Here is a 12,191-nt window from a genome sequence, read left to right as displayed (position 1 = left end):
AAGCTAATCTTCCTACTATTTTTAATACAACAACTCATTAATTTTCAAAATTGGCAGAAGTGTCCCTATAAAAAAAATTCACTCCAAAATTTTGAAATTGTATTCAATTTTTTATATGGAGTTTTCTGTCAATATTTCGAGCGGAATGTATGTTAATACTGTGCTTATAAAATAAATGAAAAACTTAAAAAAAAATTAATAATACACCATTGGAAAGACTTAGGTATAAAGGACATATGTATTCTTGTTGACTTAGTACACAACTCGTAAGACTTGAAATCTTAAAAACAAACACATACCTCAGGAATACGTACATAAGACTTGCTGATGATACGCAAGCAATAATTGAATCCCTTCACTTTCCATATATATACTCTAAAATCGTCTGATTCTGTATTACATCTCTTAACCAGATTAGCAAATACAACGAAACAGTGACAACTACATATAATATAACTGTATAATAAGTGAACTGGTACTTAAAGTTGCAGAAGTGAGTTATATCAGTTATTCCCTATCAATTTACATACGAATAAAAACACGTCCATCCATACTATACTGCTTTTTCCTACAAAAAACGAATTACGTGTGACAAAATTTTATCATTTACGCCAATACTACTTAAATTTAGTGAACCCAAAACTCATCTAGAGAAATTGATTAATATTGAATAGTGTCGAAGTCGGCAAATACGTTAGATATATAACTGGTTATTGGTGACTATTATTATAGTTATTACTATCTCTGCACAAGAAGTAAAAGAAGAAGAAAGCTTTCATATATTAAACAGATTTCCAGGCTTAGCAAGAAACAAGGTTTCTATTCTTGCGAAACAGAATTTTAAAATCGCTAGAAACAATGCTTCAATTTCTGCAAAACCTTTCCTGTGGAACTCGAAAAAAACAATTAGAAACTGATGTCGGATGTCAGAGAAAAAAAAATAAATAAAATCATTTGGATTGCTGTTAAATAAAAAACATATGAAATTTACCCAAATTCTTTTAAAACACCTAATTTCCAGACGAGAGAGCATCTTAAAATAGATCCATAAACGGTCTACATGAAATGTGTCATAGACTGGTCCTTTAACCTAAATCCAAATATATCATTTCTATTTAAACTATGCAGTTTTCTAAAGAATGGTGTGTGTATATTAGAATTTCGACACATATAGTCTGGTTTCAAATACCACTAAGTTCTGGTATAAAAACACGCTTCAGGAAAAAATTTTTAAAAAATAGAGTAGAGGAGTAGAGCTTTAGCACTTCCTAAATTCACATTATTTAGGGAATGCTTAGAATTGGTATCTACTACAGAAACTAAATGCAGTGTTTAACAGTAACTGGTATAACTAAGAATCAATCGGTTTATACAGCCAGCTAAATAACATGAGCTAACCTATGCAGTTTCATTAAATTAATTTTATTGCCCACGGTGTGGCTTAATAATTTTTGGCGGAAAATTTGAGTAAAATGTAAAAAAATTTACATTTCTTTAGAAAAAATTTTAATTAATAATACTTATGAAATTTATATTAGGTCATTATAGAATAGTAATTACACACAAAAAAATTAACTTAAATAATACCATTTCATTAGTGGTATATTACTTATTTTTTATATTCAACCAATTTTTTTAATTTAAATAAAAATATAAATAAGATTTAAAATAAATAAATATGTTATTATACTGATTTGAATACAATATAAATTATTTCAATTATAGGCTTTAATTGGAATACAGCGAGTAATTAAATCGCTTTAATTACTCCTAATTTTTACTATTACATTTAATTAGTATACGAATTAATATTATCATTTTGTCCTTTGACATTAATGGAATGTATGCTTTATTGCAATTGAATTAATCAATAGGAATTTAAAATAAATAATTTGATGGGAAGATACGAACTAAATCACAACCCACAATAAACTCGTAAAAATACAGAGACTAGGTGGTCTAAATATAATAGGAGTGTGAGAACCATTTTGTTATATAGCGTTGAGAATGTAGGCTTTATAAGATGTAGTGCCACTGCACATACCTGTAAAAAGTGAAACAACCAAACAACTACTTAAATTTCACAAATTATTCAAAATAAGTAAGGCGACTATGGAGATAAACTCTATCATTAACTATGGCTTTATATCTCAATAATTTTATCAGTTCAAAATGGTTTTATTATGAATTATATGACGTTTTCATATGATAAATCTGGATTCTATCTAGATCTACTCTAAATTTTATTGATAAAAATCGAACATTTCTTAGTAATCCAAGTTTTTTAGAGTAGTGTTAGTAGATTTTTATATATTTCATAAATACATATATTAAATTGATTTTTAACGTCCGTTTTGCCGAAAGAAACTAAATTCTTAATATAAACCAGAGCTTCGAAACATAATTTTTCCATTTCGGTTCTCGTTCTGGTTCAAAACAAAAAAAAATATATTGGTTCGGTTCCGGTTTTCATACTAACATAAATATCGGTTTTTTCGTTTTTCGGTTCGGTTCCGATTCGAAACCCTGATAGAAACGAAAAAACTGATATTTTATAGAAACGAAAACCGGAACCATCGAAAATGGCATTAGAAAAAATGAGTCCTTTGATTGTAAAGAATTGGGACTATTGCACATAAGAAATATCCTGTTCTTCAACAAAAAGCTGTTCTTATTGCATTACAGTTCAAAAGAAATGACTTGAGAATGCAGTGTCGAGTTAGTCCAGACCCTTATGGCATCAACTACCACTTACATTAACTAGTCAGAATAATACATTTGGAGATGGAAAATGAAAGAAACAATATATTATCTAATTGCTAAATTTACAGCAAAGAATTTACAATTGTGACAGTTATGTTATGTACACCATGGACCCCGCTATGGGGCCAATACACAGATTAAACTTTCTACTCAGCATATTAGAATGAAATTAAATTAATCAAATAATTTAATATAATATTAAATTTTTAATTTTTCAAAATATTTTTTGTCTTGGACAACGACATGGTACTAGAACAATTTATACTCGTAAGAATGTCTTTTGTGTTCAGTATTTATATTTATGATATGTGCAATAAAATTGAATAAAAACTATTTTATTTTTTATTTTAAAATCAACCAGACAGGAAAGTACCCCATTTTAACAATCGAACTAAACGTCTATGTTCTCTTTTTGATATAAGCCCACATCCCCTAAAATCGTTGTGATAAGAAAACAATGCGATTTTCTGTTGCATTTTAAACTAGAAGAAGATTTAACTTTTCTTCTATTGCATTTCATATTTTAACATAAAAGAATATCTTCTTTATTGACAAACTTTTCTCTTCAAAATTTTTTTTTATTTTGTAACGAAGTTCTTTGTTGACATTTGACAAAAAATTGACTTTTGTATATGTATTTAAGTGACTCTCAGCTGAATAACCTCTGAAAATATGAAACTAATTTTCTTCCATTGTGGATAGATACTCAGCATTTCCTCGTTTTCTTCGAACTGTTAAAGTTAAAAGCTACTTTTGAATAGGCGACTTTAAAATTGTTAAATATTTATTAAAAATGTGCGCTTTTCCAAAACTTTTTTGAAAAATTTGACTATTAATATATTTATCAAATATTTGTTACATTCTTAATATTACATTCTTAATATTATTACCATAAGATACTTTATTCTCTACCACTCTTAGAAGTCCTATTTGCATATTCATAGACATTTTAAAGTTGACTGCATTTTTATTATATATTCATAAGCCTTTAAGTTTAATTTGTGTAATACTATATTATATTTGTAAATATACTTCTATATATATTTGTTTAAGGGTATCTTAACTAGTCTCCATCTCATCATGGTAATATCCCATTATTAAAATAAATTGTTAAATAATACACAAATTTCTAGCATTTTTAATTAGCTTAACATTATTATAATAATACAGTAAGTATTCTAAAATAAAGAAGTCATAATATTTTTGATGTAAAATTAAGGACAACAAATCTCATATAATGATCCAGATCAACATGTTACGACAACTCGCTCTAACACTTTCTATTTATCTAGTAATATTTAGGACAACAAAACCCATATAATGATCCAGATCAACATGTTACGACAACTCGTTCTAGTAATTCCTATTTGTCTAGTAATCTTTCTCTCGCAGTTTTTAATCTAATTTGATGCATATTTGTACATAATATATATGTGCATCGTATTTTGTCGCATCCAATAGCCTTCATCTGCCTGCCGAATCAGCCACTTACTTTCACTAATTGGTAGTACCGAATGTGATTATATCGTTCGTCAATTGATTTTTCTATAAAAATACTGATACTTTTCACCAGTGAGTACAGATTGTAAAATTTTTCTTTTCAGATCATTTGCATGCCAGCAAAATCGTTAAGTTTTAATACATATTTGCAATAGATTATACTGCTAACACTGTCTGACACAAAATATTTTTAATGTTTATTCAATAATTTTAGCTTGATTTGAAGGTGTTAAATTTAACTGTATAAACCATTTTCCAACATATGAAAAATTAATAAGGGTTTAACATTTGATAATTGAAAGAGTTTTAAGATATTATAAAAATGTTTTTATTACAGATTAGAGATACGAATTTCCATTATTTAGCAAACTTAAAATATCAAAACAGGGATGATACTCAGCAATGTACAAAATATTCATTTAACTTTATTTAAACTCACTTCAATCGTTCAATATCAATCTTCCGAACAATTTTTCTATCAAATCCTTCTTAGTCAGATAACTGATGAATATCATTATGCCAGATTCCTCAATCAGTTGTCATTTAGTATCGATGTTCCGTACAATTTTTCTTTTAAATCCCACTTAATTAGAAAACAGACGAATTATGCCAAATTCTTCGTTCAGTATCGATCTTTCGAACAATTTTTCTCTCAAAGCGTCCTTAGTCAGATAGATTCCTCAACAAGTTGCATATTTTTGATTTATATGGCCTCTAATATCTCCTAACGCATTGTAGTATTGCAATGCTTTAAGTTTTATTCACACTACAAATGCACCATTTATTCACAAATGTGTAGAGTATATTAAATAAATATCAATTTATTTGTATATAATACTAATGCCTTTTAATATATTATAAAATTTCTATTAACATTTAATGAGGTGCTGACTCTGAAAAAAGTGGAATAATAATTACTTATTATATTATTTTTCAAACTAATTAACTTTTTCAAAGTTAAACTACTAAAACTATATTATAAAAATTGAATCAGAAGTGTCAGTTCTTATAAAATAATTTTTATATTATTAAAGGTAACAAATAAATATACAATTATCTTTCATCTTTCAAAACTTAAAAGGAAATAATAAACTTTAATGAATTTTATAGTAGATATCTAAGTTGAAACATTTATTGTCAATGTCATCTAATTGCAAACTCTGGAAATTTATTTTATAACGTAATATAATACAATAATAATTGTATGAACTCAGTGCAATTATTTATTTGAGCTTTCAGTATGGATTAGTTTACTATTGGGTTGACCAAATAGAAATATTTAACTTAAACACCATGAAATAATAATTTTATTATAAAATAAATTAACTCTTCAATAATATTTATGTTTAGAATTTCCAACGAATTTCATTAATTATTTCACTTTCTTCCTCTACTGTTGACATTCAATGTACAACGTAGCGTATGAGTAACTATTTCATCGGTATTGCTTTCATAGTCGTATTGCATATTGAACTGTTTAATGTGAAATACATTTTACATTCTAAAGTGTTATATATATATATGCATATGTTTAAGTTATTCAAGCTAAATGCATTTTAATAAAACAAGAAACCAGCAATTAAATTCCAACTATGACACTCCTTACAACACCATATTATTGTAAGTGTATAATCATATAAGATAAGTCTTGATATTTGTAAGTTAGAGACTAAAAAAAACTTAAAATGACACAAAAATACTTTATTTTTAAATAAAATGATTTCACTCATACAAAACAAGTGACGAATTTATATTGCTAAATATATCTATTTTCTACAAATATTAAGTTTTACTACCATTTGATTTAGTCTTTTGAAAAGTCTCTTGGTCAAGCTTTTTGTCGATGAACCACAAAAATTCTTACCAACAGCATCACGAAACCACATGGCAATGGCAAAATTAATTGATTTTCATTAAAAAAAAGATATTGCTCCAAAATGTACTAAAAAGCCGCTGTTACTTTTCTATAACACTAATGTATATTATATATTAAACAAAAAATAAAATAAAACGAAAACATAAGAAATATGATAAAGTAAAGCTGGCGAACTATCGTTATCTTAATCCCAATACACAAAACCATGCTTTCTTGAAATAACTCCAAAAATCAAAATTAATGAGTTCTTTCCTCTCAGAATCGGAGAATAGGCGTTTTCATGCTCCACATATACCTAATCCAAGGTCACCATCAAGAACCATATGGCTTCTAGGGTAGTCCTGTATTATTTTTTCATGTACTTTATTCCTGTCCCGTTTTGGAAACAAAACTTGGAACTTGAGCATTGAAAATTTGTGCAGTCTTGACTACTTGTGGAAAAACACGATATGTCAACGCTTCTAATTTGATAGACACGAGATCTAAGCCAAACAGTCCAAAGTCCAAACAAATTATATACGAACTATGACCAAATTAAAAAAAAATTTGAATATTTTCTAAGACTACTGATGATGAGTACTTGGCAATACTCGAAACAGTGTTGTATTGTTAGCCAAATTTCAATAATATAACTATAATTTTTGTTGTTGTCTATTTGTTTCTATTCAAACCCCTCTAACTTAGTCTTTAGTTGGACAAAGTCCTACTTCAACTAACGTTGAATCCGATCATAAATTCGATTTTTTAATCTTATGTAAAAGTTTCCTTCTTAGATATTTTCAATACTTATCTATATTTGTTTTAAGTTAGACTTTAATATCTAAATCTCTATAATGTCTCTATAATCTATAATCTTTTTAAGACATTAATTTTTTTGTTTGTATTATTAACTTAACATTATTATTTTCTTTTATTAAATTGTAATTTATTTAGTCCAAAAATAGTAGGCGTCTGTTACCATTACTTTTTTGGTAACGGGTTTTGAGCTCAAAGAGTATTTCCACCAGCAAAGTTCGCAATGTAAACATTTTATAAGTATATTATCTTATTATATTTATATTGAAAATAACAGTGTATATGTATTTAAAAGTACATTCCTAGTAAAAGGTATTTAAAATGTGAATTTTAAAATTCACGTTAAAGATACTGAATTTCTGGCAAAAACAAAGTCAAGAAGTGTCATAGATCGAAGATTGCATTCATCTGACATGGTCATGTATGTCTTTGTTCCTGAAACTAAGACTAACCTTTGGGAAATCTTCAGAAAAAGTCATAGGCTATACCTCAAACAAGCTATGAAATAAATATGAAGGGGCGAGTTCAAACGCTATCATAGTTTCATTGCCCTGGATGCGGGCTATCTTAGGAATGATAAAATAAATTTTGATTTATATAGTTATATACAATTATAATTTTTATATGTTTACAATTTGATTGTTATAAAATTGTAATAAAATTATATAATTTATGATAATTTCCCATACTCTATACACTGATTCTCTCGTAGAATACGTTTTCTGAATACATATAAAGTAATGTATATATATTTACTTTTATTTTAAAATTTCTGTTTTACAGTATATTCAGTGGAACTTAAATGAATATATGATTAAATATAATCAAAACAGCGATTATGACACAATGTCGTCCGTCGACTTATAGTATAATGAATAATAGTATAATAGTAAATATAATATTAGTATAATAGTGTAGTATAATAGTAGTAGTATAAAAAATATATTACATATTAAAGTATTCATTTTTAATATATAAATATATATATGCTATATACATATACACACATGAATTTTATGGAAGCTCGTTATATTAATTTTTATGTAAAAATGAAAGAATAAAATTATCTATAACTGACAAAATTAAAATTATAAGTAAATATACATAATTTTCTAAAAAAAATATAAGATTGAAAAGTGTTATTTCGTATCAATTTGTAAATAAACTCTCTTTTTAGATTTAAACTCCTAGTTTATTTATAATACTCTTTTACGATAGAACAAACCACTTTTCAATTTCGATTTGAAAATTTTGAATTTATTTACAAAAACCAAACCTTTCGCACTAGGAATTAATATTCATACGAATTCATATCAGTGAATGTCGGAAGCGTGGATTTAAGACCTCGAAGAGAATATCAATTTCAATTTGATTTCAACTTTTTCAGTTTTCATTAACCACAACACATTCACGCGTCAAAAACTGATGAATTTTTCAATGATGCCCACCCACATAAGCTTCATACTCATCCATGGATAAAGGGTTTCGCTGTAGTGCGTAGGTTGTAAGCCCAAGAGCAAATACTAAATCATATTAATGTGTAAATGCAGTTATGATACTCACAACTTCTCGCGAAATGCAAATCATGTCAAATTTTGGATATGAAATTCGAAAGACAAAACTGAATTCAGGAACATATTTGATACTGATGATGAAATCATAAAATCAGAAGTGCTGTGAAAGTTATTTCAAAAAAGTAGTTTCATTGGGAAAGGAACTTGTTAATAATAATAATAGTGAATTCATAGTAATAAACATTTTTATAAAATAATAATTAATAATTGTTAATAATAATACTAGGGTCACTGTTTATATTTTGAGCCTTGGCAGCACTGGTTGCCAGGTCTCATCTGACGTTTCCATACGAAAGTTTGACATTATTAAACATGACCTCCCTTAGACTTTTTGTCAAAAGAGCATTATTTGTTTTACATTAATTTACAGTAATTTTTATGCGATGATTCGACGTGGAATATCAAGACAAGAGTACATTGCACAACTTACTTCCACATCGCCATATTTGACGATGAAGCTAGATTCTTTGCCACTGTGGTACAATGATTTTAATCGTGGTCGCAGTTGGCTCACTGACAAAATTTCTAATTTCGTGAAGGTCGAAATCAATCCAAAATCAGTTGTTGGGCCAAAAAATATTGATGCTGTACAAAAACTGATATGCAAGATTGTCATACGACATACTGTGAGATTGAGGCATTAGGCATTAGTTTCACCACCATATAAAAAATATTGAACGATCATTGAGCGGTGAGAAAGGTTAGTTCTCATAGGATGCCGCATTATTTGACATGATAAAATCTCAAAAAGATGATAGTATCGATTGGTGCAAACAAATGCTTAAGAAGTACGAGTACAGTGGCAGTGTTTCAAAAGACGTAGTTGTATATAAAATTGTAACAGGTGACGAATCATGGATATATGCGTATGAACCAGTACGTAAAAAACAGTCGACTGTATGGGTGTTTCAAGATGAGAACCAAATCCAACAAAAGCTTTTCGCGCTCGAAGCGCTTCGAAAGAAATGTTCACTTATTTTTTCGGGATAACTGGTCATGTCTCAACTGTATCCGTACCATGACAGGAACGTGAAATGGTCAATTCCGATGGGTATACAACCATTTCAGTTTATCAACACTTCAGTTCAGTTTGTCTCCGTTGACTATGCCCATGATAAAGGATATTAAATCATTGTTGACTTATTCAAATTCTAATATATATTTTATAGAGCTATATACTTAGTATATTATACAATATGCTTTTAATGCAATTAATTTAATTAATTTTCTATCCATTTATATACGACATAATTTCAAATTTAATTGCTTATCTTAGTATTATTTTTATGTGGTACGCAAAAGCAAAATTATTTGCCATTATAATGAAATACTTATAATCATTCACTTAAGTGGCATCCCAATAAAATTTTAAAGTGCAATTGTTTTTTAAAATTAATTAAATTGTGGTTGTTTTGCAAATAAACACAATTCCACTTAATTTATCTAATTAAACATTTATTCACTTACCTGTACATAAGCAAATTCGATGACTGCAAATGAGATAGAATATTTAACATAAAATCAATATAATCAGAAAACCAAACAGAAACTTGGCTGGAGCATCATTTTCCAAACATTAAAATCCAGACAACAAATGATATAAATTCAAATTACGTGGCATTTATCGACTAATGGAAATACACAAATGGATAAATTGTGGAATTTGATAGTTTATTGACTAATTTTAATTTATTTAATTTGTGCTGTCATTAGTTAAAAACGACATACCACATATCGCTTTGACATTCATTTTGTTTTATTTAATTTTTTTTTCAACACGTATTTCGGAATTTTCCAATTATAAAATATATATTTAAGGAATATAAATAAATATTTAAAATCCTTGTTGAAGATTTTCTAAGTAAATGTATGAGTATGAATTTAGTTTTAATAATACCCAAGGAAAAGTCAACCTGAAAAACTGTTAATTATACAAGCTTCGATATTATTATTCAATTATATTTCTTAACAAAATTTTTTTCAAAATACTATTATTATAGTTTCTCTAAAAGCTTGTCTGCATAGTTAGCTTGACTTTTTTTTAGGGAGGTTTCGAATAGTAGTGAACTACAACAACAAAAATTATTTTATTATTTTAATTAATTGAATTTTTGTCTGACCATACAGCTATTTCCAGTATTACCAGATGCCCATCATCAATTGTCTTATAATTATTTCTTATATTGGATTATTCGTAAATAATTTTTTGAGACTGCAAGTACCAGGGGTTAAACTAGTAGTTGACCCTACTAAATCTAAAGTGCAGAGTCATTGTTCATTAACCACCTGATCCGAAGCTGCACCTGACTTTAACATTAACAAATTCATTTGCTGTGTTATATTAGAATAAAATCATAATCAAATCATTATTTATTTTTATTTTTTAATTGAAATTTAGTATCATTCGATACTTCGATTGGTTCGATTGGGTATATATTGTAGAGATCTCTTAACTGGTGATTTTTTGATAACAACAACGTTGGTTAAACTGTTTTCTAACCTAACCTTTCTTTAGTTTCTTGATCATTGTAGAGATCTCTTAACTGGTGATTTTTTGATAACAACAACGTTGGTTAAACTGTTTTCTAATCTAACCTTACTTGCTAAAATCTATTAATAACTAACTATTGAAGATTGGATCCTATCTCAATGAAACACTAAAAACCGAAATCGCGATGACTGCAGAAACTGTTGGTTTAGTGGAAAACAGTTGAGACCCCATATTTTTCTTATCACTTTTTGCAGCAGAGACTGTTGACTACTTATTGTTGAGTTCACTAATCACAGCACTTACACGGTGAAAGTAAATAAATTTCATTAAAAATAATAAATTTCATTAAATAAAAAAAGCACACACACAATGTAGCAGAAACAAAATTATATATACTTGCACACATATATTTATGATTTCTTTTGTTATAAAATAAATATAGTTCAGCAAAAGCATAGGAGAGTAATCTTTAGAATTCAACTACTTTTGAAAATTACCTGGAAATAGGAATTGGTTTTTTCAATTCCAATTCCAAGTGTAATTTATTTGCGCAATTTCAAATTCCAATCCCTTGTAATTACGAAATGGTTTTCTTAATTCCAATTACAACTGTAATCTAATATCTTAATTCTAAATTCCAATTACCCTGTAATTAAGAATTCGGAGTAATCTAATTACAAAAGTAATCAATACGGTTTGGCTCTGCTTACACCAAACATTTCTTAGCCTCGCTTATAAAAACTTATGTCGACTTTGAAGCTGAAGTGCAATAGATTGAAACATTTCCTATGTTTGTGTCTCGTGCTCTCAAGATTCGGACTAAGAATTGTGGATTCAGCCGGTGCTTTAATATCAGGTTCTTATAATTTACTAAAAGTGATAAGTAATAAGAAGCTTTTCCGATTGTACGAAAATTGTCGACAATTTTTGGCATTTTCCGATATTTGGAAACCATTTGGCTTTCCTTACAAAATAAATAATTTAGTCTATTACAGTGAGAGCTCTGTTCAACGTGTGCTCTTATAAATGGATATCTCTATTAACCGTTATTGTTTTCCTTACAAAATAAATCATTTGTAGTTATTACAGTGAAAGCTCTATTAAACGGGCGCGTTTATAAACTGATATCTTTATTAACCGTTATTGTTTTCCTAATAAAATAAATAATTTATTACAGCGAAAACTCTGTTTA

This window comes from Teleopsis dalmanni, chromosome 2 (genome assembly GCF_002237135.1).
Source record: "Teleopsis dalmanni isolate 2A chromosome 2, ASM223713v2, whole genome shotgun sequence".
Taxonomy (NCBI): Eukaryota; Metazoa; Arthropoda; class Insecta; order Diptera; family Diopsidae; genus Teleopsis; species Teleopsis dalmanni.
This window is presented reverse-complemented; position numbering follows the sequence as displayed.